Below are 27,769 nucleotides of genomic sequence, written 5' to 3' on the forward strand. Positions count from 1 at the left end.
TTTTTGAAAAGAGATTGATAATGCACAAAATCCAGGATTGCTATTTCCCCTCCAAACTCACAGGTATTGTGAAAACACTTATGAGAAATGACCAGGTAAGTTGCAAAAAAATCACAAATCCAAGGAAAAAATCAAAGAAGTGCTTTTTACCATGTTGGCAAAGAAATAAAAGGAGAGCCTATAATTCTTTCTGTGACATGGAAAATCATACAATTCAAAAGCACAAGCACATGTATTTAGGAAGTCACTGACAGGTATTCTTAAAGAAGAAGGCACGATTTTACTAATTCATGGAAAAGTAGCCAGTGATTATCTCATAGGATTACACATGAAATGACAACTAATATTCAGTTTAGAATATACTCTATATGTACTTATTCACTAAAAATGGAAGAGTTAATGGATTTGCAAATTTATAAACAAAATTTAATATTTTAGAAACAACATGAAAATATACAAGAGATGTATATATATTTGTATACTTAAGTATATGTATGCATGTGTACATTTATGAATATACAAGTGTGTGTGTATGTGTGTATAGGTAGATACATAGATATAAGTATAGATATATTTTCTGAAGGGGCTTTAGAAAATGTTATTTAAATAAAAAACAACTTTTTGTAACCTCTTTAAATTGTATCATCCCTTTTCTGGTTAATTGCTAAAGGCAGAAAATAACATGCTAGCACATCCTTTAAAAAATGAGTAAAAATAGGGTCAGCACTATGGCATGGCGGGTGAAGCCACTGCCTGCAACTTCGGCATTCCATATGGGCACAGGTTTGAATCCTGTCTGCTCCACTTCCAATCCAGCTCCGTGCTAAAAAGTGAGTAAACAGGGCTATGTTCTATTTGGTTCTGTCAGTATTTACAGTATGGATTGGTCAGTGTATTGGTTCGACTCCTTGTGCCAAGGGTCTTAACAGGAGAGAAAGAGTAGGCAGTGTGTAAGAAGCAGTAGGTTTTGTCAAGGGGCAGCACCACACATTTGACTTTCCCCTTTGTCTTGGAACAGCAGGGACAGATCCTTCCCCATTCTCACCAAGCAGCAGACACCTCAGACTCACTGAAGCTGTGTTTTACCCTGGAGGTGTCTTTGGGTGAGCCTGAGAGCCAGCCAGTCACTTCTACTCCCTCTAGGGCCCTATCACTGCCACAGAAGTGGTATTGCAATTGCTGAATCACAGTAGTATTTCTTTGCTATCAGTCATGTCACCTCACTGAGATTGAGAACGTTTCACTCTCTGGCCCTGAGAAGGAGAGGAAAGGAATGGAAAGGATGCATCATTTCTTTAAGCAAAACCTAGAGATAATGCTTCTTCCTCCCTCCCAGTTAAGAAAAAAGTGGCTATTAATTTTCTTTTTGAGAAACAAAATATTTTTCTTTTAAAAATTGTAGCCACTAAACTACATGTGGTTTAAAGATCATGCTTTCTGACCAAATAAGAATAAAGGAACTATCCCGTTTTTATTAATAATATCTGTACATCAGCATGTATGTATTAATGTTATTTGGTGAGATTATTGTTAAGCAAAGAATATGCTGGAGAGATATGATTACTTTAATGTTAGGGACAAGGCAGACGCGTATCAAATGTACATAAACATCTGAACGCAGATAAGAAAATATTGGCCTTGCTTCAAATGAGATGGAAGCAAAGATAGACAAGAATTATTTATCAGAAATGGAGTGGAAAAAGATCAGGGCCAGGTATGTAGAACCTCCAGGGTCTGCAGATGCAAGCAAATGAACAGTAAAATTTTAGATGCACATTACTGAAATGCTGCTGTGCTTGGTTAAATAAACAACTAATAAAAATATATGAGAGTTTAAAAGGTAAAGATGTTGTCCATTATTACTAGCAAATAAAGGGCAATTGAGCAAATTTTGAAGTTTATCCCTTTTATAACTGTGAAGCAAGATATATTTTAAAACAAGTTCTTATTTCTGTACTAAGGTCTTAAATCCAGATGGCGGCATACTTTTTCAGCCCAGGGCATGGGAATGATTTTTCAACAGACGATGCAAAGTATCTAAGGGCAAGTTGTCTTTAAAGTTAGACATGAATCAGTTGTACATGATAAAATATATCATGCTTACAAAATATGATCACAATGTATTTTGATGACATTTTCAATAATTAGATCCTTGTGGTCATAATATATTCCTTGGACCATAGTACACTGATTCACGTATGTATATACGTAAGATATAGAGCAAAAATGATTCTTAAAGTGTTGAAAATATTTTAAGTTTCTTAAAAGGTGAAGTTGTTAGTTTACCTTTGGGGCAGAATTATTTTGTTCTGAGAACAGCTCTTGAGTGAGCCTTCTAGTTATCGAGAACAGCAGCACACTGCTTTGAGAAAAATTACGAAGCAACCACTGAACTGAGCATAGACGTTCATCTGCAGAAGATGACCGCTGCATTTGGTCAAGAAACGTAGGCATAGGGTTAGCAGAAATTCTGTAGTCTTTGAAATTTAAAAGAAAACCTTGGGCCAGCACCCTAGCTCACTTAGTTAATCCTCTGCCTGCAGCGCTGGCATCCCATACAGGCACCGGTTCTAGTCCCGGTTGCTCCTCTTCCAGTCCAGCTCTCTTTTTTAACTTGGTTAAAAGAAAATCTTTCTTGTTATGGGTTTAGTTAACCTAAACCTACATGGTCTTATTTTGCTGTATCATTTTTGAAAACCTGAAGGTCTGAAATTAACCAAACTTGAAAGAAAGATACTAGAAAGAAAGGTATGGGATAAGATTGGCAGGGCTATAGACAATCTAAATGTGGAAGTTAAGATTGATGATCTCTGATATCTCTTCTGATTTTTAAAATGTTTCTGGGGCTGTATGACTTCACCACTCTGCACCAAATGAATCACTAGTCTTACAATCAATAATTTCAGAGAAAATTTTCCTCAGAGTTAGAAATAAGGACGTGGGAAGCTGAAGTTGGGAGAAAATATTCCCTTCTTTCTGGTACTTCATAAGGTTGAGGCTTGATCAAGGTCAAGAGCGAGCCAGCTATAGGAAATTTCCAATGGCTTTGCTATTGACAGTCTAGAAAATAGGGCCATGCTAACGATCTTTGTATTTTTGCTTTCCTTCTGTAGCAATAAGTATTCAGCAAAGTTCACCTTGCTTATGAGGACTTGTTCTAAATTTTTGGGCTGAGTAGCTAAGGGAAGGGCACTCCTCCTTAACACTAGAGTAGAGCTGATCATTTCCTAAAAGAAAGCTATTTTTAGGAGGTCCCTAACAGCAGAAGCAGCAGGGAGATGTTGAAGAACTACAGGGGATGCACAAGTTTGTCCATCTAGTCCTGACATTCAAGTTATAGTCGTAAGAGCACCAATTCTATTTTTACCTCAATTGGTGTACTGAAATTCCATTCTTTTTTTTAAAGGATTTATTTATTTATTTGAAAGTCAGAGTTCTGTCCTAATAGTTTAAAGATTTTTAAGAAATCTCCTCCCAATTGAAAATAACTGTTCTAGAAGATGCTTGGAAGCTTTGTGCAGCGGCGGTATCATAGCCATTGAGGTTTATCCGAGGCACGATTCTTGCTAATTGAAAACTTTTCCCAATAGAAGATGCTTGGAAACAACATTCATTCACATGAAATCTTTCAATTCTTATAAAGACTTTACTTTATTATTTGACTCAGCAAACACATTGCTTCCTAACACACATGAATCCCATGTAGCTCAGACTGTGAGTGAATTATCCCAAATTCCAAATTTATTTCATTTACATTAATTCATTTTATTGTATAAACCTAATAAATATTGCATTAACTGGAGGTTCAGATAAGTTTAGAATACTTTTTAGGCCTCTATCAATCAGGTCTAATTAGGATCTCTCAGTCTAAATAAAGCTTTGGAAACTATGTTATAATTTGTATAACAAAGAAATATGAGGCTCAATGTTAATTCTGCTGTGGCTCAGCATGTTTATCCATTGGTCAATCTTCACTATTATCAGATACAGTAATTGGCTAGCTTGTATAATTGTAAATTTTCCAACAAAAACTAAAACAGTTATTGTTAAGGGAATATCTTTAATAAGAGTGTACAGGAAGGTCAATGAAATATGTGTCATTTCTATTGAAATCAGCCCAGGGCTTGGAAGAAATCGTGAGAACGTGAATGAAGTTGAGAACAGTTGAGAAGAGTATTGAGACTGGTAATATGAAGCAAGAAATTATTGCTTTTCCCAGCTCCCCCTCTTTACTTATATCCAAAACAAGAGTCTGAGCTCACCTCTCTGTTTCCCAGATGTAATTATTTCATCCTGTTTTCTGAATATCTTCTCTGGTTCTCTATCTTTTCAAGTAACTCTAAGCTTTCATCTTCACTCTAAATGCCTAGATAGGTTATCTGCGAAAAGATCCGTACAGGACTGTAGTCTTTTATAATGTATTATTTGAACCCTCTTTCTAAGGTTTCCTGATTTTAACCTTAGAATTTTCAGCATTCAGATTTCAAAAGCAGGACTCATTTGTTTATCTACCAGATTGTCTGTTTGACTTTATGGCAAATAAAGACCTGAAATTATTCACTTCTCAGCTCTGATCTTTGAAAAGTCTTGGTGTAATAAGACTGGAATTCTATCATCTTCTGTAAGTTTCTGTAAAATGGTAGATACAAGCAAGAGGCTCAAAATCCAACCTGGGATCAAAATTTACCTCTCTTTTACATTATAGCAGTGATACTAAATGCATTCTTAAGTTTTCTTAAGAAAGCTTGTGTCTCAACCTAACTTTATAAATGAGGATAGGAGTTTCTACTTTACAATAACTTACGAGGTAATGTATTGAATTTTCTGTTACATAGCATATAATCAATATGTATGTGCCTCTAATTATTCCTATTGGAATAAATCCTACAACAAATATCTGTAATTGGGGTTATTTATCCTTATTATAATAATTTTATTCTAATTAAATTTTTTGTTAATTAATATATGCCCTGGTTAAAAACCCAAACAATACAAAATATATTCAGTGAAAAGTAAGCTTTCTAAGGACAGCTACTATTGCCAAGTTTTTGTACAACTAATGAGAGATGGTCTTCATACACACAAATGTGCACATATCCCTTTTTAAAATAAATTATAGCATAATGTGCATACTGTCCTGTATCCTGAATTTAACATGAAAACTATGTAAATGTTTCAAGGCTTTTATATTCCTTCCTTGTGTTTACTTTCTTTGTGCATATATTTCTCATAGACATATACAGATGTATCTTTATTCACCACTTTCTCTAGAATCACTGACTCTAGACATAGATTTTTTTTGCCTGTGATTTTCTTAGTCTTAGTGCCCAATATTAAACAACATATTCAAAAACCACAGGCTGTGTGTGTTTATTACTTAAATTCTCTATGTTTTTAATGTAAAGCCATAGCCATTGGATACAATACTGTATGTAAATAATGTCCATACAAATCTGCCTCTTTATTTTTTAAAGATTTATTTATTTATTTGAAAGAGCTACACAGAAAGAGAGAGAAGGGGAGACAGAGAAAGAAGGAGAGAGAGAGGTCTTCCATCTACTGGTTCACTCCCCAGTTGGCAGCAATGGCCGGAGCTGTGCCTATCCAAAGCCAAGAGCAAGGAGCTTCTTATAGGTCTCCCACACAGGCGCAGGGGCCCAAGGACTTGGGCCATCTTCCACTGCTTTCCCAGGCCATAGCAGGCAGCTGGACAGGAAGTGGAGAAGCCAGGACTTGAACCTGCGTCCATATGGGATGCAGGCACTGCATTCGGTTGCTTTACCCACTACAATACAGCGACGGCCCCAATGTTCCTCTTTTTTTTTTTTTTTTTTTTTTTTTTTTTTTTTTTTTTTACAGGCAGAATTAGACAGTGAGAGAGAAAGACAGAGAGAAAGGTCTTCCTTCCATACCCCCCCAGCCAAATGGCTGCTACGGCGTGCTGCACCAATCCGAAGCCAGGAGCCAGGTGCTTCCTCCTGGTCTCCCATGGGGTGCAGGGCCCAAGGATTTGGGCCATCCTCCACTGTACTCCCTGGCCACAGCAGAGAGCTGGACTGGAAGAGGAGCAACCGGGACAGAATCTGGCGCCCCAAGTGGGACTAGCACCCGGTGTGTCAGTGCCGCAGCCGGAGGATTAGCCTAGTGAGCCGCGGCGCTGGCCACCAATATTCCTCTTTAAAACAATATTTTACTCATGAAAATCTTTTTTAGAGATTTATTGATTTATTTGAAAGGTAGCGTTACAGACAGGGAGAAGCAGAGGCAGAGAGAGAGAAAGAGAAATCTTCAATGCACTGGTTCACTCCCAAAGCAGCCACAATGACCAGAATTAGACTAGGTTGCAGCCAGGAGCCAGAAGCTTCTTTGGGGTCTCCCACGTTGGGGAAGGGGTCCAAGGACCCAAGCTACCTGCTATCTTCCGCTGCTCTCCCAGGCATATTTGCAGGCAGCTGGATTGGAAACGGAACAGCTGGCACTTGAATCAGAGTCCATATTGGATGTTGGAGCTGCAGTTGTTGGCTTAACCCACTGCATCACAGCACCGGCCCCAACTCATACAAATCTTATACAGAAGAGCTCTAAAACATCGATATTTAGAATAAAACCACCCTTGAATCCAATTTAATATATATAGATGTGTGTGTATATATATATATATATATATATATATATAAAGATGGATAACTTAGTATGGTTTGAAAGGTTTCTCCCCAAAGAGATATGCAGAAATCATTCCAGATGCCTTGTTTGACTAAAACAAAAGTAGCCAATAGCTGTTAAGAAGACACCAGAGAAAGTAATAAGAAAGGACCCAACACCAGAAAGCATCAGGCAGCAGGGATCCCCAAGTTCCTGAGCACAGAGTCCTTCGACACCAGCTCTCATGGATGTACAAGACACACGGATTTATTCACTGTTATTTTCTAAGCTTCACCGGACATTGTAATGCTTTCATGGTTCAATGAACATAGAGCATGCAATATATTTAAATATTTAATATATCAATACCCTATTTCTTAGCAATAGTGTATCAGTAAGTGTGACAAGTCTGAGCAGTGTTTTCCCATTTGATTTGTATGGCAAAAAGGAAGCAAATAAGATAATTTGAACAAAAAACGGTGAGGAGTACAATAGTGATTTTCCAGCTGTAAATAAAAGAATTCACCATATCATAGGAGGAATCCTCAAAAATTTCTTATACTCTTGAAGAACAGTGTTTTTTCTACTTGCTACTTGCTGAATTCTCCTTTTCTTGGAGGGATTATCCTTTTTTTTGAAATACTTTTTTTTAAAAAATTTATTTATTTATTTGAAAGGCAGAGTTGCAGAGAAGCAGAGGCAGAGATAGAGAGAGAGAGAGGTTGGTCTTTCATCTGCTGGTTCACTCTGAAATAGCCATAATGGCCCAGAGCTGGGCCAATCCAAAGCCAGGAACTAGGAGCTTTTTCCAGGTCTTCCACAACAGGTATAGGGGCTCAAGCACTTAGGCCATCTTCCATTGTTTTCCAAGGCCATTGCAGAAAGCTGGACTGGAAGTGCAACAGCCAGGTCACAAACTAGCACCCATATGGGATGCCAGCGCTGCAGGTGGCAGCTTTACCTACTACGTCACAGTGTGGGATCCTGTTGAATTCTTTACGTAGTGGAGTGCTAAGTTTGTTATTATAACGCAAATTGAAGGTATTTCATGATAAAAAATTTTTAAAAATTAACAAAAGTAGGAGGAGGGGAGGTGGGAGTGAGGGAAGGAGGGAAGGTAGGAAGTATTATGCTTTTAAAACTGTATATATGAAGTACATGAAATGTGTTCCTTTTATGTAAATAACAAACAGATAAAAAGCTCATTGAAATGAGTATTATGAAAAAGCTTTGCATGAATTTTTAAAAATTTTACATGAAAATAAACTTTTTTTTTAGTTGCATTTTCCCTGCACTTGAATACACAGGTACTGCATGTTCTTGGCTCCTGGATCTTGGGAGACGCTCTGGACAATGACACAACTGACACTGATTGGAAGGTGACTTTGACAAAACTATTATATTTGAAACAGAGCCTTAATTTCTTTTATTTTGCAGCACCCCCACCCCCAAATTAACAATATCCTGGAAGTTATTTTATGTTAAGGAAGTCCCCTTGGAAAGATGCCAAAGCAGCCATATCTTAATGCCAAGCACAGTCCAGTAGTAAAACTTACTATGTTCCTTCAACTAGTTTTGTTTGATGTCTGGTTGATGTTTGGGATATAATTTGATTTGATCCTTTAACTTTTATAAACTAAACTTTGCTTCTTAAGTCAAAAGCAGGAAGGGGTACAAAAAGGTCACTACGGGAAAAGGAGTTTTTTTTAAAGCTGTCATTGGTAATTTTGTATTTATTCACCATGGGAGGGCTTTAATAACTGCGTTGCTTTGTTGATCGCATGACCGTGTTTGCGGTGGTCTTTCTTCTGAATACCTAGGCTAGGCTCTTTCATCTCTTACTCACACATCGCTCAACCTTGGATCAATGCCAAATTCCCCACCTTCATGAATGATTAACTCATGTAGCCTGTTGCTAATAATGTGCGCAGTTGATGGCAGACGATATTTGTTTTGGACAGAGTTAATGCAGACCTTAAATGTATGTTGAGGGTGTAGTGCCCCATCACATGTGTGGCCACACTTTCCAGGGAAGAGATCACTGTCCAAATCCTCAGGTTGCTCCTCATCTCCTCTTTACACTGTCATAGAAAGGAGTTTTCAATTCACTTTATCATTCACAAGTTACCTCCAACTCAGCCTTGTCATTGCAATTCGTCACACTTATGCTATATCCTTTCATGTGCTCTATCTCACTGATGTCTTTTACACACCAGGCCGATGCCACAGGGTACACGTCTACAACAAAGATCTCAAACATAGTTTAAAAGGAAGCACCATAAAAGAGAAAAATAACGGTCACAGTTGCTACTAGAGGCCTGTTCCCACAAACCCGGCAGGTTTTCCAGCTTCAACCACAGCTGAATTACAAGGGCAGGTATCGGCTCAGCAGCTCTAGGTATGATTGTGTGTAGTCACACTATGGTGCTATCTTTTTTTCCTCCTTCTTCTTTTGTAGCAAGGCCCTCCTACCTAACCTTCTAAACTCAGAAGTAGAAAGAAACACAGTTTCTTTGTCTCCCCTGGCTCACTGGCGAAACACTTGAAGAGAAGACAGAGTAGGCTGCCTGGCTGACAGAGCAGCAATGATTCTGCCCTCGGTTGTGTCCTAGGGCCGTTCTCATCTGCAGATGCCCGTAACTCAGTTCTTGGTACTCCCGTTCTAATCAAGTCTGGCAAAACCCAGCCTGCATGAATCCTGAGTGTGTGCTCTGTCCTAAAAACTTACAGTTAGCAAGTGTGGTGTGGGTTGTTAAAGTTCTATTGAACAAACATTACAGATAATACTGGTTTACTGCCAGTTTTGGCGACGCCTGGTTTATTTTGTGTCATTTTTTCAGGGTGTATGATTCTGTAAAACTAAACGTAAAGACATATAGGAATAGCCAGAAGTGGGGTGCAGAAGGAGGAGGAGTTCATGCCTGGAGTGTGAAAATGTGCTAAGGATTGTTCTACGTGCTCTATTCTTGTAACAACACTTAAATCTCACAAAGTGAGTAGAATTAGACTCACCTACTCCACTTGTAATGATGGGGAAAATGAAATCTTCTGCTATTACCTTTGTTACCTAATATAGATATGTGAAGTTTCTAAAGGTTATCCCCTAATTTTTCTTACTGTTTCCATTTAGCTGTAAAATTTAAGAAGCAGAGTAGAACAGCATCCATGGCGTGCATGTGCACCCATGTGCAGGTGCATGTTTTCTGTAGAAGATGGTTCATGAGATGTAGTATTACCTTCCTATCAGTGACATAGCAAATTGCCACAAATTTAAAGGCTTAAAACAACACAGACTTATTTTTCGCTTTTGTCATAGCCTGAGAGGGCAGGGCTGATTCTGCTGTTTGAGTCCCAGAAGGCTGAAGACAAAGTGGCAGTCAGCCTGGGATCTTTTCTGGATGTCCTTGGAGTGCTGCCCATATGCAGAATTCAGTTCTTAGTGATTAGGGGGCTGACACTCTCTTTTCCAAGCTGCTGTCAATCAGGAGATTCTCTTAGCTCCTAATGGTCACCTACATTCCTTGCCTTGTGTCATCTCCATCTCAAGCCAGCAAAGGTGAGTTTTGTTCAGGCTTTGAGTCTATCTGACCTTCTGTTCTGCTGCATCTCTTCTGCCTTTAACCAAAAAATTTTCTGCTTTTAAAGATGCATGTGATTGGATTGGTCATACATAGGATAATCCTGCTATCTTAAGGTCAGTTGATCAGTACCCTCAATTACATCTGCAAAAATCCCTTTTGCCACATAGTGTGACATAACCAGGAGAGGATGTCAGAGAGCAAAGATCGTGGGATCCAGAGTGATGCCTATGACAACATCAGATAAAACCTTTTCCATCAAACTCCTTCCTATTCTCCTGCACTGATAATTTTAGGAAATAATATCAGTGCTCTAAATATGCAAGGAGCAAGGATAATGAGTTTGTCTAGTGCCTGACTCATATTAGATACTTTTTCCTTTTTTTAAAAAAAAATTAGTATAGTTTTTAATTAGTTTTAACAGATTCAATATGATTTGGAGACAAAACTCTTATTATTTTTTTTTTTTTTGGACAGGCAGAGTTAGACAGTGAGAGAGAGAGACAGAGAGAAAGGTAGTCCTTCCATTGGTTCACCCCCCAAATGGCTGCTACGGTCCGCACGGTGCGCCGATCCGAAGCCAGGAGCCAGGTGCTTCTTCCTGGTCTCCCATACAGTGCAGGGGCCCATGCACCTGGGCCATCCTCCACTACCCTCCCAGTCCACAGCAGAGAGCTGAACTGGAAGAGGAGCAACCGAGACTAGAGCCCTGTGCCCATATGGGATGCCGGCACCACAAGTGGAGGATTAACCAAGTGAGCCACGGCGCCGGCCCTGGAGACACAATTCTAAGAACATAATGATATTCCCTTCCTGCTTCCCTCCCTCCCTTTCCCCGCACTCTCTCTTCCCCTCTCATTCCTTCTCCCTCTTTCTGTTTTTTCTTTTTTTTTGTTAGCTTTGAAATAACATATTTTATATTTACAATACAGTAAAAAGGCTTAACTTCACCAAGTAAAAAAGTTTAATAAGAGCAAAAAGACCCTAGTCTAGCGGGAATATAGATAACAGTTATAAACAATAATTGAATGGAAAAATGACCATTTCACCCATATACAGTGAATTTTAAAGTAATCACAGATCATTTAAACAACCCAATGCTAGTACAACATTCTTAACCATTGGTTGAAAAGGTATAGAATAGGGGCCAGCGCCAAGGTACAGTAGGTTAATCTTCTGCCTGCAGCACTGGCATCCCATATGGGTGCCAGTTCTAGTCCAGGCTGCTCCTCTTCCAATCCAGCTCTCTGCTATGGCCTGGGAAAGTAGTAGAAGATGGCCCAAGACCTTGGGCCCCTGCACTGCATGGGAGACTGGGAAGAAGCACCTGGCTCCTGGCTTCTGATCAGCGCAGCTCTGGCCGTTGTGACCATTTGGGGAGTGAACCAGCAGAAGGAAGACCTTTCTCTCTGTCTCTCCCTCTCACTGTCTATAATTCTATCAAATAAATAAATTAACTAAAAAAAAGAAAAGGTATAGAATAAACTTTTATAAAGCTATATTTGCAGTAACACCTATACACAGAGACCTTTTTTTGTCGTTTGCTTTTTAGTTTTTAGCTTCCACATATAAAGGAGAGAATGTAGTATTTGTCTTGGGTACAGCTTGTTTCATTCAACATGATGGCCTCTAGTTGCATCCATTTTGCTGCAAATGGTAGAATTTCATTCTTTTTTATATCTGAGTAATATTCCATTGTATATGTATATACCAAATTTTCTTCATCCATGCATCTGATGATGGACACCTTGATTCCAAATTTTGGCTGTTGTGAACAATGGTCCATGAATATATGCCTTACTGTTTTCTAATTGAATAAATAGTATATATTAACTGATGAAGAAAGAGAAGGTTGATGAGTAAAAAAGTGTTAAGTCACTACAGAAAGTCCATCATTAGTTCCTCATCACTGTGTTTGTGGAATACACTTTTATTCTTAAAAATGTACTTTCAAAGACAGTAAAGCAGATAATAACCTGATTCTCCTAATGGTCTTCAGAAACACTTTCTCCTTCCTTCTTTGAACTCTTCATCCTTTTCTTTAACACCTTAAATACAGAAACTTTGCTCTATTACTGCTAAGTCTAGGATGTGGTAGATGGAACTAGAATCTTGTTCCATGGAGGTTTTAAAGACCCTTTGGCAGGCAAGTCTGGTTGTGGAGAATGGATGGTGAACAAGTGAGGCTCAATGGTTAGCTTGGTGGAATTCATGGAGCTGCATGGAGTTCAGAGTATAAAGGAATCTATAGCCAAGTACCAAACGGGAGCCTGGAGAAGGAGAGAATGACAGCATGGGATAAACTGGTCATGGTGGTAGCATAGCCATGGAAAGAAAGAGGCGGCAGTTAGCATGTTTACAAAGATCTACTTGGGGTCCTTTTTTGTTTTAATCTGAGCTCAGTCTCTCTTTAACACAGGAATCTAGGAGTAAACTGTAAAAGTACAGGATGAATAATATTTCAAAATTAATTAGTACTCAGGAAATTGAAGTAGTGATGCCTAATTCTATTTCATTCTGCTTTTTTTCCACAAACACATAATTTTCAGGAACAGCATCGCTAGCCTGTAGCTCAGCTCCTCAACTCACTCAGAAGCACTTGAATTCAGCCTAATAAAATTTCTGTTTCTGCCTATGGCTGAGATAGTTCTCATGCTCCTTTGGCTGGACATAAGAACGATTCATGTTCAAATCAATCACCACATTTTCTGATTTGAATGGCTAGTGTAATCACATCCTGAATTAGCTATTTAGAACTACATCTCCATATACTATCAAATGTTCAATGGCCTGGGGACAGTGGTTTTGGTTTTATATTCAACTTGGTGTTCATTTGTCAGGATAAATTGGGCTTGAAACTTGATAGTAAGACTTCAAGCTACTATTTAACCGATGGTCTTTCATTTCAGTGTTTTAGATAGTAAGCTTCAAAGTTCAAAATCCACGAGGAGTTAGCATTGCTTTGTTCAGCACCAGCAGAGCTTAGGGCATGGCTAAGTGTTTAGCAAAGATGTGTAATGATTATTATGACTACTGGAATACCTGTGAGCAGAAGAGGCACACAGAAATTATTCTTATCCATGGTCTTGGCAAATATTCAGACAGGTAATGATCCTTTGGGTCACCTGGTTATAGATGAGACTGTGTTAGAACACATATGTTTCCTTTTCTATTTTCAAAATGGATGAAGATGTGAAGTCCTTTAAACTGGGGCGATAGTAGCAGGAATAAAGGTTCTAATATATTGGGTTTTTTAAATTATTTTTTCCAACCAGCAATACAAATCTACAATATTTTCATTTCTTTAGTGGGAAAAGGCTTATTAGGAAAAAAATGGATAATGGCAAAACTAAGAAAAGCAATTAGCTTTGTGTAAAACACAATGTACTGTAGTAGTGTATACAAACTCTAAATAAGGCTTTTTAGTTTAGAGTTACCATACACTTATGCCAACCTAAAAATAACTTTCTTCTTATTATTCTGAGCCCACAGTCAGTAACACCTAGAAGGACAAGGAAAAACAGCCCATCAGTGGTTTCATAGAAGTCCTGCAGAGAGGTAGAATTGCATGTTTTTAATTATCCACATTAATGTCTTCTAGAAAAAAGTGCCCAATAACAATGCTTTCTCAAAGGTAATAATACTCCAAAATAAACTCCAAGTAAGCATTTACATGTTTCTTATATAGCAGAGATCCCTGAAGCAGTGGAAAATATTCTGGTTATCTGGCAAACATTTTAAAGTACATGTAAACTTTGCTCTTGAATTTTGTTCTTTATGATAGCCAGCCAGCCATAGCTTCCTGGACATGTGATGCATGATCTATCTAATAGGAAATATTTCTGCTCAATCTGTAAAACTTAAATAAACAAAAGATTAAGGATCATTCTGATACATTGGAGAATGAGCATGGCCTACTTGTGGCTTAAATGCCACATGTAAGGTCCATGTAATGCTATAAATATCTCTCAATCCCTCTCCTTTTAAAACATAATACCATAAAGGTTTCATTGCTCCCCGATAATTTATTTTTTTTTTCTCTCTAAATTTACCACCAGTTGGAAACAATCTTTTCAACTATCACATATCATTCCATTATAATGAAATAATTCCGTAGGTTATTTGTGAACTGAACATTAACTAATGTGCCCTACTGTGGATTTTACTTTAGAGGATGCTGGATGAATGTGGAAATTAAGACAGTGCGTGTGGTAGTCCTGGGTGGCTAATTCCAGCAGTTAATTATGGTCAATTGAAGGCTGAAGGAAACCACTTGTTACCTGATGAACAAGGAAAGATGAGGCCATAAAGATAAAGAGGATTGCCAAGATGGAGAAGACTTTCAAACACTTTAAAATTTTACACAATCATGGCCCCTTCTAGAGTGCCACAGATCATATTCTTGAGTGATGCTGGGCTGTAGAGAAAATTTAATTATATGGCAGTATAATACAAAATGCCTGTTTTGACTCAGTAAGGAAAGATCTGACTTTTAAAAAAAATAATATTTACTACTATCTCAAGGGTAGTATTAGTCATACCACACTCATATCCACAAAGCCCCATAGCCAAACTGACACGAATATGTTGTAATAGAACAGTCTTGATTGAGATATTTACTTTGTGAAGAAACTATATTACTCCATCAACATATTTATTGGGTTTAAACTGTCTATATCCCATTTCAAATATAAAAATCTGCAAATGTCATTATTTACCTGTAACAGAAATTGAGCTTCCTATAAGTTCCTAATTCTACTGATTGAAAAGAATACAATCATTCATTCACAAAATAATATTTTCTTTAAGTTGAAAAGGTACTATTTTGGGAAACTTGGTATGCTCAATCTCAGGATTCTTTACTCTCATTCCCATACTCAAAGAAAATTCTTGATATTAGGAAAGCTGGGATCAACATATCTGAGCCATACCCTTCAACCAGTCCCTGGGTTTAGGTAATATACTCCTTGCATGAACATTTCATCTTCATATTCATCTCATATGAATCTCAGTATTACATTCTATGCCTCTACTGGAGGCACAGAATTGCTCAAAGCCTGCACCTCACAGGGAAGGAGAATCAGGAGACTATCTAGAATATTCTCTCTTCCTCAACTCATTTATTGCCATTCCTAGTTTATTCACCTTCGTAGATATGAGTTAGGGACACTGCCCAAGGCTAATCCATCTCAAAGTTCCAAATGGACTTGAGGAGAACAGTCTTCTACTTCTTTCTAAAATTGTGTGTTTTCCTTTTTTTTTTTTTTTTTTTTTTTTTGACAGGCAGAGTTAGACAGTGAGAGAGAGACATACAGAGAGAAAGGTCTTCCTTCCGTTGGTTCACCCCCAAAATGGCCACTACAGCCGGAGCTGCGCCAATCCGAAGCCAGGAGTCAGGCGCCTCCTCCTGGTCTCCCATGGGGTGCAGGGGCCCAAGTACTTGGGCCATCCTCCACTGCCCTCCCGGGCCACAGCAGAGAGCTGGACTGGAAGAGGAGCAACCGGGACAGAATCCTCCGGCACCACGACTAGGACTAGAACCCGGTATGCTGGCGCTGCAGGCAGAGGATTAGCCTATTGAGCCGCGGCGCCGGCCGTGTTTTCCTTTTTTGTCTAGTTCTTCCTTTTAGGGTAAATCTCTGAAGGATTTTAGAAGTGTTTTCATCTGACTCTTGCTTCCCTGTGAAAAAATGTTTGTTGCAATGTTACTGTTTTATTATTTTCTCTTGTATATGTCAATAAAATTAGGTGGCATCAAAATAGTTAATTTGAAAGCAGAAACTATAAAACCTCCACATTCCTACTTTTGGACCTCCCCGATTCTTCCAAGACGAAGTTTAAAACACTAAACTCGGTCCCTGATTCAGTCTCACTCCATTCTAGCCCATTCTCTGAACTGACTGAAGAGATATTATCCACATATTACTGAATTGTGTAAAAAATCTTCTACTCTATTATACTCTCTATATTTATGTTTTTAAATTATTTACTTATTTTAGAGAGGGAACCCATCCATGGGTTCACTTTCCAAATATCTGAAACCTGGACAGAAACCAGGAGTACAATCCAAGTCTCCCATATGGATGGCATGAAACCAATTACTTGAACTATCACTGCTATTTCCTAAGGTCTACATTATTAAGCTTAAGTCAGGAGCTGGAGACAAGAATCAAACCCAGATACTCCAATGTGTGATGTAGACATCTTAACCACTAAGGAAAACATCAGCTCCATAGCCCTTGTTTAGCTGCACTGTATTCTCATGAGTTTCTCACCGTGCTTTTCAAATCTTTTCAGTTGCACATAGATTCCTGGAGAAACTGCCATTTTAAGAGAAAGCCTTGTGTTCTCATTCTGACTCTGAGGCGTCTAAGGATGGTCATGGAGAAGGTGCATAGCCTCTCCAATCCTCAGGAAAACACAGAGGCAAAGGAAAATCCCCTTGATTTAATAAGGCACATCGACAGAATACCTACAGTTAATATGTGATACGTAATGGCGATGGACTGAATTCTTTTCCACTAAGACTGAAAAAAGCAAGGCTGTCTGCTCTTACCATTTTTTCCAGATAGTACTGGAATTCCAGCCAGTGCAATAAGGTAAGAAAGGAGTGAAAGTCTTACAGATCAGAGAGAAATAAATATAATATTTCCTGTTTGAAGATCCTAAGGAATATCCAGTACATCCTGGACTGATAAGTGAGCTTAGCAATACCAGATACAAGATAAACAACAATCAATTGTCATTAAATCTGCTAAAAATAAATCACAAAAATAAAAAATACAGTACCATTTATATTTATTCAAAAATATACCAAAATTTTAAAGTCTAAATCTAACAAAATAGACATAGAATTTTCATGATGGAGACTAACAATTTCTGATGAAAGAAATCAAAAGAGATCTAAATAAATAGTGAAGTACATTGTATTTGTGATTTGGAAGACCCAACATGCTACATGTATCAATTATGCCCAAGAGGCTTAATACAATAATTAGGGTTCTTATAAATATTTCCAAGACTATTCTAAAATTTATATGAAAAGGCAAAAGAATTAGAATAGGAAAAACAACTTTGAGTAGTATGAATAAAGTAGTGTGAGAAATAAGTCTATCCAATTTCAAAATTTATTCCATAGCTACATCAAACAAGATTGTGCTGTGTGTTGTTAGATTGACAGATACATGGATTCAGATTTCTAGTCAAATTCACAAAAATAATTGATCTAATATTCTGTATCTTATTTCTTCAGTAATCTAAACTATTAATAAATAGTTTAAATAATAATGCACAATAAAGTTATTTTAGAAATATCTGCTACACAACTAAGTAGTAGAAAAATTCAGTAGTTTTATCCACTGCACTCCTAATTTCTTGAATCATGTGCCTCTTTTGATGTGGGTTCCTGTTCACCATGAAGGTTATAGTGAAGATCTTTTGTTTTCTCTTCTTGAACTTCCAAACAAAAACTTTCTCTTTTCAAAATGATCTCTTCCTCAGCCTTGCAATAGTTCCCCACCTTACGAGTGCCTGGGGGTTATAAGATCAAAACAATCTGTTTCCTCCCTATTTGACTTATGGGAGCTTTAGTACATGAAAACAATTCTTCCAAATAATTCTGGGAGTACAGAGGATGAAACTCTATAATGTCCAAAGCGATAGCTCTTAAACTTATCTATTGCCTAATACAGAGGAAGGATTTGATGCTTTGTTGACCATCAAGGTAAGTGTGTGTGTGTGTGTGTGTGTGTATAGTCATACTAGTAGGCAATAAATGGAAAGGTCATGAGATATAAAAGTTAGAAAGGGCCCAATAAACTCCATGTTAACCTTGGCACAGTTAAAAATAGTAATGAAAAATAATTATTTTAATTGAAATTTATTGAGCACTTACTAAGTACTCTGCCTAATTTGACGCTCACATAAATCCTATTAGGTAGGTAAATTCTATCTGTGGATGCAAAGAATCTCATGGAAGAGAAGCAATTAGCTCAAGATGAAGAGCATGCAAGTGAGAGACCCAGGAATCAAACTCCGATTTGTCTGGTGAAAATACTGAGATCTTTACAAATTGTAACTTACCACATAATCAGAGTAACGTGGTGGTGGGATAGAAATGAGAAGCCCTTCAGAATGTAGTTGCTACTTCAAATTGTAAAGCCCTACAGAAAAGGTGTCTGCAAGTCACTGCAGTTTCCAAGGATGCAATATTAGTGCAACTCCAGGCTATGCAAATTACTACTGAAACATTTGCATTTGGATTTGTGATCCCCTTTATTGCAGAGGACATAGTTCAACTTGTTGGGGCCTTCGGAGAGTATCAGACTGTTTACAAAGTGACAAAATAGGTCCAGAATTGTGCTACTGTGCTAAGGAAAGAGTTCTGTCAGCTCCTGCTTTTATCTTTTATCTTTTACTCTTCCAGTGAAACCCAAACCACTGTAATGTCTCCATCCCAAACGGCCAACTGTGTTCTCCCATTTTATTCCGAATCATCAATGTTGAAATGGAGTCTCCAAGACTCGTTACAGTGAAATACCATCTCCTATTTTTTTCTACATTGCAATTGTCAGCTGATCAACTGCTCAGACGTGGTGACATTTTCATGCTCGATAGAAACCTGAATAGAGAAAAGTACCCCACACCCTCTTACTCACCCTCCTTCCTCTTAATCCAGGACAGAGGTTGCAAAGTACTATTGCCCTGGGCTTCCAAAATCTTTCAGAGATTCTAATGAAAGAACTCTTTCAGTTCTTAGTCAAACTTTGCAATCTCCCCCGCCCCTCTTCCTTGGGCACCAGGCATGAGGCCAAAAGAGGCAAAGGACAATCTGAGTGACCAATACCCAAACCCATACAGGATTCAGAATTTCCCCTTGCCCCTAACACTGATCCATTGTCTTTGGGAACACACTTGGGTGCCTTTTGGGAGTTATTTTTTCCCTATATTATATATGCCAGTTGAAAGATTAAGGAAGGGCATTTAAGGTTGCATCCTAAGCTGCACTTTAGTTGATGGGAAAAATGTGGCTTGAGTAAAGATTAAAAGAATCTGACTGTCATGAGAGAGATTTGAGTGAAAGCAGTGGACTCACAGATGAAGCACGGTCAGACTGGAACTGGAGGTTCTCAAACATCGGTTCTGTGGTGAAATTTCCTTTTTATTAATTAATTTTTATAAGTAACTTCAGGATATCAAACGTTAAGAAGCAGAGTTTGGTAAAAAAAAAAAAAAACACACACACACACTTTTTGCTGTCTACCACCACCATATTTCAATCGGTATTACTCCAGTATAAAGTATTGGAATATAGAGGGAAAACATTTGATGGGATGCTAACATGCATAAAGAGTCACATACATTACTATATCTAATCTTTATACAGCCCACTTTCATATATAAGAAGGATCAACACAGAGAGATAGAATAATACTGAACACATGACCTTGACCTTTTCTTAAGTACTTATATTTAATATAGTTAACTACGCCACAGAATACGCTAACATTTAAAAATAATGGCTTAGTATAGAGCTGAATTTACTTTAGAAGACAATATCTCTATTAATAAGGTATGGGAGTAAAATGCCATTTTTAACAAAGCTAAAACTACAAAGACTGACTCAAAATAATGTTTTTAAGACATGAATAAATCATATATGTATGATTCCATAACAGGTATTCAAAAAATTCATTAAAAATACATATTTTGAAAAAATTATGCAGGAGTTCTGCAACTTTTTATAATGAATAAACATTTTTAATTTTATTATCCCATTAACTTTTTGAAGAACCCTCATATTTGGCTGTATTTTCGTATTAAATGTGCAGAAGAAACAGATTTTCAGAAAAAAATTTTTAACTTACACATAATGATTGTACATATTTATGGGCTAGAATATGGTATTTCAATACATGCATACAGTGTATAATGATCATATCACAGCAAATAAAACATCCATCACTTCAAACATTTACTATAACTATGCTTTGGGAATATTCAAAATCCTTTCTTCTAACTAAATGGAATATAGGATAAATTATCATTAACTATAATCACCTACTCTGAGAGCCAAAAACATACATTTGGGAAAGGAAAATATCTTCCACAAGTGATACTGAATTTGTGTACTGAAGACTGGAAATATACCTAACCTCATACTACCTATAAAAATCAACTAAAGGGGCAAGCATTGTGGTGTAGCAGGTGAAGCTGCTGTCTGTGATTGGGCATCCCATATAGGCTTTGAGTCCCGGTTGCTCCATTTCTGATCCAGCTCCCTGCCAATGCATCTGGGAAAGCAGCAGAAGATGGTCCAAGTCCCTGGGCTCCTGCACCATGTAGGATATCTGGAAGAAGCTCCTGGCTCCTGACTTTGGTGTGGTTCAGCCCTGGCTGCTGTGGCCATTTGAAGAGTGAACCAGTTTCCTCAAAAATGTTTGACAAAAGTAGATTTTTGATAATAATTTTCTTTTTTTAGGACTTATTTTATTTATTTGAAAGGCGGAGGGACAGAAAGAGAGGGAGAGACAAAAAAAAAAAAAAGATAGAAATATTCCAGGTGCTAGCTCACTCCTCAATTGGTTGAGTCAGGTTGAAGACAGGAGTTTGGAACACGTGGGTGGCTGGGGCCATCGTCCCCGTCTTCCTATCCATTAGTAAGGAGCTGAATTGAAAGTGGAGCAGCCAGGTTGCTAGAGGTGCTCTAGTATGCAATCACAGAATCCCAGGTGGCAGCTTAACCCACTGTGCCACAGGGCCAGCCCTCCAATTTTTATTTTTTTCGAGCATCATAACTTACTATCATTTTAACATAATGTTTTAGGATTATTCTCATTAGTTTTCTCCAGAGTAACTTTTGTCTGGAAAAGTTTCAAACCTGTTTTCCCTCTATTGTCTAAACACCTTGGATGCTCAGTGCTTTTAAGAAACACTCATCCTGGTCGTTGCCAGGTTGCTTGTCGCTCCCCGTCTTCGTGGAGGAGCAACACAGGACCCTGCGCTGTTCTTTCGTCTGCTCGGCCCTCCCCGGGTTTGCTGCTGGTTCTTCCCGGGTTGGCTACTGTCCCTTCCACCTCCGTGGAAGGGCAGTTCCCCCTGCCACATTCCCCACTTCCGCAGGGGAGCGGCACACCGCCGGCCGGTTCTCTCGGGGGCTGCACGGGTTCCCTTAGATGTTCCCCATAGATGTTCCCCATAGATGTTCCCGGTGCATGCCGTCTCTCTCCTCCTTTATAGTCCTCCTCCGCCAATCCCAACTCAGCTGCCCACACGCCGAGTACGCTGCTCTCCTCCAATCAGGAGCAAGTCCTACTGTTTATTGGTTGAACTGGAGGCAGCTGTGCGGAAGCTGTTTACTTCTCTCCCAGCGCCACATTGTGGGAGAGCAGATGCATAGAATAAGTCTTAATTCCAGTAACTCAGTCCAGTCCGGATTGCTCCCCACAGATGCTCCTCTTCCAGGCCAGCTCTCTGCTGTGGCCCGGGAGGGCAGTGGAGGATGGCCCAAGTTCTTGGGCCCTTGCACCCACATGGGAGACCAGGAAGAAGCACCTGGCTTTGGGCCATTTTGGGGGTGAACCAACAGAAGGAAGACCTTTCTCTCTGTCTCTCTCTCTGTCTATAACTCTACCTGTCAAAAAAAAAAAAAAAAAAAAAAAAAAGAGAGAGAGAGAGAGAGAGAGAGAAAGAAATATTCATCATGCCAAACAAGCTCTTATCCTTTTTGTCCTGATAATGAAAGACTTGACAAGGTTGGTGGCAAAAGTATTCATGGAAAACATTCCTATACCAACAGAACTGAAAATGTCATATAAAATGATCAATGTAAATCACATCGATATATCTAAACCAAATGTAATCCCTACAAAATTTCTCTTTAGTCAGATCCCAAATATGTCCATGATCCCATGGCATTGTGACACTGGTCCACTTAAAATCAGGTAAGATAAAGGAAAACAGCACTAAATGTAAATAGTTTTAAAACTGATTTTAATGGGGTAAAAGTCATGTGAATAATGTTACAATTCCATGACCATGCAAATGGATAAATAACTAACCTGATTATGGGCCTGTATCTTGAAGATCAAGTTCATTGCATTCTCACACACAGGTGAAAACAAACAAACAAACAAAAAAACGAAAAATCATGCCCCTAATTCTCTTAGCATTGCACTCTACCAGGTTAACACATGGTTAGCTGGTTCTTTATTAATTTTTCATTTCTCAAATCCTTTATAATTTACTAAATGTTTAGAATTCAGAGAGACAAACAACTAAAATCAGTAAACTAGAATTTGAGCACTTGGAATTGACTTGGTCCACGCTATAATCCCATGCATAGTTTACTATTAAGCTACGACTCCTAAATGTGAAAGTTTCATACTGCTAAGTCACAAAAGGATCAACTCAGCTCATACATTCCATTTGTTCCAGAATTATGCTAGATTAAATCATAGAAATTCCACTTGCACTAGACGACTTTAAGCTAAATAAAGTATGAATAAATAATAGACTCTACTGTAAAGGAGGAATGATGAGGCAGCTCCTCAAATCAAAGAAAAAATTGGGAAACCCAGGAAATCCCTAAGTATCTCAGAAATAGAAATCCAAGATACAGCACTACCAAAATTACTCTTCTCCTAATACTTTTTCTCTTTATTGATGTTTCCTTTTTCATGTAGTTTTTAACTTCATTGCTTAATCTTTTCTGTGAAAAAATTAACTTTAAACCACTTTCAGAAACTAAAAATACTGGTAGTTATTCTTTAAGATTGATGATAAAAGACATTTATAAATAGAATCTCTTGTCTTTATCTTCATTAGACTAAAATAGTCAGATAGGGAAATTTATTTACCTGACTTGGAGAATGCAACTACCTTTGGAAGCTGTAGGGAATTGGGGGACCAGATCACCCACACCCAAGTCTAAATCATGATGAGTTATTCTATAGGTGGTGGGAACTAGAGGTCAATATTTCTAAATGTAATGGCCTCTTAATAAAGAATCCATGAGTAACTTTGTTTTTCTCATCTCATTCTTTGTCTAGTACTTCACAATTTTGTTCTTCTCCATTTAATCTCCAATATGCTAACACTGTATCATTTTCACTTTGTGCTTTATTTAAGTACTGCATATATAATAACAGTATTAAAGCTGTCATGCTGTGGTCTTACATTACAGAAAACTGCTGATTAATGTTCCCAAATTATTATTTAACATGTTAGACATTATGGTTTTGTTTGAATTTTATTCATATGTGTAATTGTTATACAAATTATCCCTTTAATATACTGTAACTATTTTTGTTCTTTTCAGATGCTCTGCATTTATCCCAGATTTTTTCTTTATGGATGTGTCTCTGGAAGGAAAAACCAGAAACAAACCCTTTACCATTAATAGGTGTACTTTTTTATATTTTCCTTACTGTTTCTTGGCTTTTATTCTTTAATAGAATTAAGGTGGCTCAGGGTCTAATGTAAAATTTTCTATTATTTTAGAGTTTATATAGTTATACATTAAATTAAATGAGTGTGAGATGGTTTGGGAATAGATTTTATAGAATCATGGAGATTCTATATTGAAGGCATCCTTTAAATATTTTATGATTATTCAGTATATTTTAATAACCAGTTATTTTGTAAATTTAAAAAAATAAGAAAAATAAACGAAGGTAATAGTTGATAATGTGCCAGGAAACAGGAAAGTAATTATTGTATATATCATCCACTAACAAATTAATAGGACAGGATACGTGAAAGGACAGGCAGCAGAAAAGAATGCTGGGCCTATACACAGGGTCCTCCTCTCTCTAGCATTCAGCAAGAAAAGATCAGCACTTGTATGTGAGGGAAATACCAAGATTGAGAAAGAATCACCCATAGCACTGCTAAGTGTATGCAGAGTCGGAAACAGTGCTTGGGTCCCCCATAGACTGGAAATTCTTAGTTCGTGGATCACTGTTTAGTACTCAGGAAGGTTGTGCCTTTGTATGGAGAAATATTTAACGAAGGCATTCTTTGGACCTGACTTAAAAATGATAAAAGCTATATCTGAAAGTTTAAAATTGCTACCAAGTAACTAAATCGCATACCAAAAAAGGAGTTATAGCAATGAGGAATGTTCAGCACATCACAAGGTAAAATTCATAATGCTTGACATTTAATAAAAGATTAATAGGCATGTAAAAAAGGAAAATAATGACTTAGAATAAGGAAAATATCAATCAATTGAAACAAAGCCAGAATGAACACAGACTGTAAAAAAAAGGAATAGGAATGGCATTAAAACAATTATTACAAAGCAAACCAAAAACCAGTTCTTACAAATGCATTTCATAAGCCAAAAAGTTATGTAAAGGTATGCAAAATACAAAAATATATAGAACGAAATTCTAAGGGTTGCAGAGATTCCAAGATGGTGGAATAGGGAGGGACTTATTGCTCTAGTGTTAGGGAAGGTAGTTTAAAAAAAAAAAAAAAAGAGGATAGTACAGTCTCAGAGAACAGCTAGGGAGAAAACTGCACAGGAAATTCCACACAAATTAGAGGGACACTGTGGACCTCTGTGGAGAGCATGGATGTGCACAACTCAGGACCCCATCAACTGAGAGCCTCATCACCAGCTTTAGAGAGTGAGGTGAGACCAGACTGCAGCAACCCAAGAAATTGGAGATAAAGCTGCGGGAACAGCCTAGTTTGAGTTTGTCTTGGAACCCTATGGGGGACAGTGTACCTGCCAACCTAGAGGAAATAAAAAGAAGAGGCATGTTTCTTTCTACCCGATCACCCAGCATCTGTGTCCTGTAACACATACATAACAGTGCCCCGGCTTGTGTCTGAGTGCCCAGTAACCAGCTGAGAAGTGATGCATGAGTCTGGTTGGAAGAATTGACAGGGAGCTAGGCACTTGCAACTGTAGTAACCTTGTGTGCTGGCACTGTGAAAACATTGTGTCTGTGTGGGAGGGTGCAAAGATGTCTGGGTCTCTGGGCAGTCAATGTGGGCAGCTCCACACATTCAAGGCTTCCCAATTGCCTGGTGAGGGTCATTACTGCAGAAAACATGCTCTCATGCACAGATCCTTTGTGTGATTCTTGTAGTAGTATGGACGACTATTGCACCCACAGGGGCTAGTGTCTGGGCATTGTTCTTGAAGGAGAGGAGTTGAGCATGAGATTACACCAGCAGAGCTGATCAAAACCCTCCTCTCAGATAAAAAAAGAGAGAGGGAGAAATTGATCTACCATGCCCAACTTGGGTGTCACCTTGGATACTGACCTCACACTGGAGCAATGAACAGAGCACCCTGGCCACACCCAGCACATGCCTCTGGGTATTCACTGAAAGAGAAGAAACTTCACTAAGCCACAGAAGTATAGTCCAGTGTAGTCCGAAGTTAAAAACCATCAGAGGGGAAAATAAAGCCAACAATTATCTTTACAAATGCCTTAAAATAAATGAGAAATTCAAGAAAGAAGAATAAGGAAGACAACGTGATGCTCCCAAAGGAACACAACAGCAGTTCAATACTAAACTGTGAAAATGAAGAGATTGAAGAAATGCAAGAAACTAAATTCAAAAAATTGATCATAGGATTACTTATAACTAATCAGAAGTGAATCCTTGAATTAAAGAAATTAATACATGACATGAATGAACATTTTCCCATGAAATTGAGGTCTTAAAGAGAAATCAAAATGAAATGTTGGAAATGAAAAATTCAATAGATCAAATAAAAAAATACAGTGGGAAGCCTTAACAATAGACTCAGTGAGGCAGAAGAAAGAATATCTGAGTTAACAGACAAACCAATGGAAATTTTACCATCAGACCAAAAAAAAAAAAAAAGGAGAAAAAGTTAGATAACTTAAAAGCAGTGTTGGAGATTTATGTGATACTATCAAATGACCCAACATACGGGTGTTAGGAGGTCCTCAAGACATGGAAAGAGCCAATGGATTAGAAGGATGTTTTAGCAAGATAATTATAGAAAACTTCCCGAGATTGGAGGAAGATAGGGATGTCAAAGTACAGGAAGCACATAGAAGTCCTAATAGACATGATCAGAAAAGATCTTCACCATGACACATTGTAGTCAACCTATCCACAGAAAACATAAAGAAAATATTCTAAAATGTGCATGAGAGAAATGCCAGATTACTTTCAGAGGATCTCCAATTAGAATCACAGCTGAATCCTCATCAAAAACCTTACTGACTAAGAGAGAATGGCAAGATATATGCCAAGGCTAAGAGAAAAAAAAAAACTGTCATCCTAGAATACTGTACCATGCAAAGCTGTCATTTGTGAAGGAAGGTGAAATAAAGACCTTACATAACAAACAGAAATGGAAGGAATTTGTCATCTCTCATCCAACCTTACAAAAGATGCTTAAGGATATGCTATAAACAGAACCACAGAAACATTGTCATCACTATGAAAGAAAGTAAAGGCAGAAATTCTCTCAGTAATAGCACAAAGGAAAGCCAAAGTAAGCAATAGAAATATTTATGTAAAAATGGTAGGGCCAAGCCATAACTTATCAATTGTAATCTTGAATATAAATGGCCTCAAATCTCCAGTTAAAAGATATAGACTGGCTGATTGGGTTGAAAAACAGAACCCATCTATTTCCTGCCTACAAAAAATATATTTTACCAACAAAGATACCTGCAGATGAAAGTAAAGGATGGAAAAAGGTATTCCATGCTAATAGAAACCAAAAAAGGAGGGAGTAGCCATCCTAATATAAAAAAATAGACTTTAACACAAAAATTCTCAAAAGAGACAAAGAAGAGCACTATGTAATGATTAAGGAATCAATTAAAAAAGAAGATGTGACTATAATAAACATATATGCACCAAATTACAGGACACATGTCTATTTAAAGAATTTGTTAATGGACCTAAAAGGAGACATGGACTCCAACACAATAGTAATGGAGGACTTCAATACTCTACTTTCAGTAATGGACATGAAGATGGCAGTACAACATATCAAAACTTATGGGATACAGCAAAAGAAATGTTAAGAGGAAAGTTTATAGTATTGGGTTCCTACATCTAGGAATTGGAAAGGTGCCAAATAAAAGAGCTCTCAGTGCATCTCAAGGAACTAGAAAAAATTGCAAACAAAATCCAAAATTAGTAAAAGGAAATAATTAAATTAGAGAAGAAATAAGCAGAACTGAATCCAAAGCAAAAAAAATACAAAAGATGAGCTAAAGAGCCAATTTTTTGAAAAATAAAAAAGAATGATTCATCATTGGCCCAGCAAACCAAAAATAAGAGGTATAAGACTCAAATCAGTAAAATTAGAGATGAAAAATAAAATGTAGCAACAGATATTACAGAAATAAGAAGAATCATCAGAAATTAATATAAAGAGCTGTATACCAACAAATTGGCAAACCTAGAGGAAATGAATATATTCCTGGACACATACAACCTTCCTAAAATGAGCCCTGAAGAGACACAAAACTTAAACAGACCACTAAACAAGATGGAAACTGAATCAGTAATAAAGACACTCACAATAAAGAAAAGTG

The 27,769-nt window shown here is 37.7% G+C and overlaps 1 non-coding gene across 1 annotated transcript; it reads left to right on the forward strand.

Moving 5' to 3' along the window:
• The first annotated feature begins 3,509 nt into the window (after positions 1 to 3,509).
• Positions 3,510 to 3,644, forward strand: LOC149127438 (U4 spliceosomal RNA). Its single transcript, XR_016232037.1, has one exon. It is a non-coding gene; the product is annotated as a U4 spliceosomal RNA (small nuclear RNA).
• Positions 3,645 to 27,769: the final 24,125 nt, after the last annotated feature.

The sequence above is a fragment of the Oryctolagus cuniculus genome, chromosome 3 (genome assembly GCF_051225735.1).
Source record: "Oryctolagus cuniculus isolate XC-2025 breed Fujian yellow rabbit chromosome 3, ASM5122573v1, whole genome shotgun sequence".
In the NCBI taxonomy this organism is placed as follows: Eukaryota; Metazoa; Chordata; class Mammalia; order Lagomorpha; family Leporidae; genus Oryctolagus; species Oryctolagus cuniculus.